Here is a 3,377-nt window from a genome sequence, read left to right on the forward strand (position 1 = left end):
GATTGCTTTTAATTTGTTGACAATGTGGTGTTTGTGGGGGAAGGGAGGGTGGGGGGAGACAGGGTACAACATGGTCATGCTCAACCAGCCCTTGCATTAATGGGGTAACAGCTGAACTTAGTGTTCAGAGTGAACACATCAAAGACTGTAGTCTTTGAGATACCATTTCTTCTATTCCATGATGTCAAAGGTGGCTGCAAATATATCCAGCGCTTTCTGGGTGGCATTGTTTAGGATGCTGGCCCCAGCAGATGGCCCTCAAATGCACCTCAGCCTGGTAGAGTAGGGACCACATGGGATGGCATAGTCTTCTCATTAGCAAACAGAAAAAAAAAAAAAAGGCAAGGATGAGAAAGGAGAGAGATGAAAAGAATACACAAAGACATTTACATATTTACATTGTGTCCCCGCATTTCAAATTCTCCTTTAGCTGAAGTGTCAGTGAGCTTGCTTTTCTCCTTCTGTTTGTATGTTTACTTGTGCTAAATAGATTATGGTAATCAGGTACATAAATGCATGCAACTGTTATTATGGCATTTTAATCACAGAGTTTTTCACTGGAAGCCTTCATTAGAATTCTCATAATCTTACTTGTTAGTGTAACAAACAGTAATAAATGCCAAGGAGCTTGGATTAAGGCAGAGGCATTCAGACTTTAAAAGAGGAATATGGAAATGTTGTCAAATCTCTGCATTACTTATTGAAATGTCACACAAACAGTTCGGGATTGTAAATATCTTACTCATTATAAGGCTGGGGAACCAGGCAAACTGAAGATAGTAATTATGTCTTTCTTCTGGGTGCTACCAACATATGCCTTCCATACATTCCAGCTAACTCTTCTCAAATAACTGGATGGCCCACTATACATAATTTATTATTGTGATAAATTGGAGAAATTTATTATTATATAATTTCATTTATTTTATGCTTAGTGGTAAGTATGTGTGAACATGAACATGTATCCAAACTTCCTAATTCTCATTATCTTTTAACTCTGAATGATTATTTGGCCAGTTGCTAGGAAAAACCACAGTTCTTTTTTTTTTTAGTAAGCAGTATCATAGCAGTGCTTGAGAATAAGCCACTCTTTCTGCAAACAGTGTGGTCTTGCATCAAGACATACTAGACAACCCTCCTGATCTTGCTCAAGCCTAGATTTAGACGTAACGATAGAAGTTCTGGGGGAAACTCCTTACTTAGCTCTCTGTGGCTGTGTGGCAAACTACCCAAGACTTAGTGGCTAAAATAATAACAATGCAATATTTTTCATGATTCTGCCAAAGCAGCCGTGTGGGGATGCCCCAACAGAGAAACTGAGGCCCGGGCAAAACAATCCCCACCGAGCATTTAGTTTGGATCTTCTAGTTATCCCAGCGTCTCAGCCAGCACCAAGTTAAGCAGAGCTACCTGGTAAGCCCTCAGGTTAATTGCTCTTCTGGGTCTGTGCTGTTCCCATTTATTATTCTCTTGGAGGAATCCTTGGTTCACCCTCCAGCGGGAGACCTGAGGCCCGTCCTGCCTTTGAGAGCCCATGAAGGGCATCTCTTTCCAACTCCACATTCCCATCTTGAAATTGGCCAGGATGGGAGCATCTCCACCATGGAAACTGGCAGGACTTTCTCCCCAGAGAGCCGGTTGTTAAACATTTCCCAGCACACCACTGCCCTGACCCCCTGAAATGTGCCTGGGCAACCTCACTGCACGGTCCTACCAGAGCCTCTAACACAGTGGTTCTAAACCTGGGATGTATTGAAGCCCCCCCCAAGCAACTTGTACACTTTGCAAATACTTATTCCTCCTTGCCTCCCATCTTCCAATCATAATCTGGGACGTAATAGGAATTCAGTAAATGCTTCTTGAGTGAATGAATGAACTTGACTTTAAGGCGGGCAGCAGAAAGAGAATTTTCCCCTCCACAGAGCTCCGGGTTGACTTCTCCTGGGCCGGGTCAGGACACGTGCTGCTTTCAGACTAGTCACAGGGACCTGGTTGGCCAGGCCCAGACCATGCATCCACCCCTGGAGGTGGGGGAACTGAAGTCCAGCCCCACTAAACCCAAATGCACTGAGGGTGGCGGAAGGTGACTGCACCCCACACTTCCCCACCAAGGAACGGGGCCCAGGATGATGGGTGGCAGTTACTGCTATTAATACCGTATCCTGTAATAAGCATTACTCCATGCAGCGGGCAAGTCCTTCTCTCCGGGGAAGCACAGGCTGACATTAGTGCGCCCTCATGCTGGAGGGGGCTAGAACAATACACTGGGGTGTGGCCTTTGCAGGAAATACCCATCTGAGGCTCCATCACCTCCCCTAGCTGGAACTACAGCCCCCAGGGGACATGCACAGGGAGGGGATGGGGGAGGATCTTGGCCCCTCACCACCATTCCCACCCTCACAAACCCAGGCTGGGGGCAGCGCTAGTTGGGGACTCAGGCACCAGGTCATACCTGTTCCAAGAAGAGGCTGCTCAGAGACTGTGGGGACAGCAGAGGAGGGGGACAGCTGGTGCCCCATCATCCTCTCCACCATCCCAAGCAGATCAGCCATGGCCCTCATGTGGGGGAAGGGTGTGGCGGTTCACTGTGTGGCTCAGGACTAGACAGCACAGCCACACACCCTGTGTGACCGGGGCCAAGGTGCTGGCTGTGCCTCGCTTTCCCCATCTGTAAATGGGAAGCCTGAGTGCCTTCTTCCTGGAGTGGTGAAGATTGCATGAGTTCATAGACGTGGCCACAACGAGCGCTCAATTTGTCATCGATGATGACAATGACTAAAGCGGCAATGATCACAAAGCTCATCCGGAAAAGACCCTTCAGTTCCTAGGCCTGACCCCATCAGGAAGGCGGTTTACCCCGCATCTATCGCTACTCTCAAAGGACAATCCACTGATGCTTGGGCGTGCAGCCGGCCTGCTCTGCACACAGTATGGGCTCAGGTCACTTGCCTGTGTCCCTGTCCCTCTGATGTGGGGGGAGCTGACCTCTCACCTGGACCTCTGCTCCATGCTCAGCTCTCCTGAGCTGAGACCCTATGACTGCAAGAAAGTAGCCCACTGGAGGTCAGAGGTCTGGAAGAAGAATCCTCTGTAGGTCAGCCCAATTTAGTCGTCAGTCCTGGCGGTCATTCCTAGAAAGCAGTCAGCGTAGGAGTGAAGTGAGAGCATTCGATGAAACGAGGCTTGGGACTAATCGTGGGGACTGGGTCCAGCCTCCCCTGTCTCCTATTGGCACAGAAAACAGAAAGTCCTCTGTACTCGGCTCCTGGAGCAGCTTTTGTGTCGCAGCCATCTCAGAGGGGGCCAGTGACCCAGAGCCTTAGGTTCCCAATCCAAGAACCCAACCACTGGGTACCACAGGTACAGAGCCTGCTAAA

Source organism: Propithecus coquereli, unplaced genomic scaffold (genome assembly GCF_000956105.1).
Source record: "Propithecus coquereli isolate 6110/MARCELLA unplaced genomic scaffold, Pcoq_1.0 Scaffold54, whole genome shotgun sequence".
Lineage (NCBI taxonomy): Eukaryota > Metazoa > Chordata > Mammalia > Primates > Indriidae > Propithecus > Propithecus coquereli.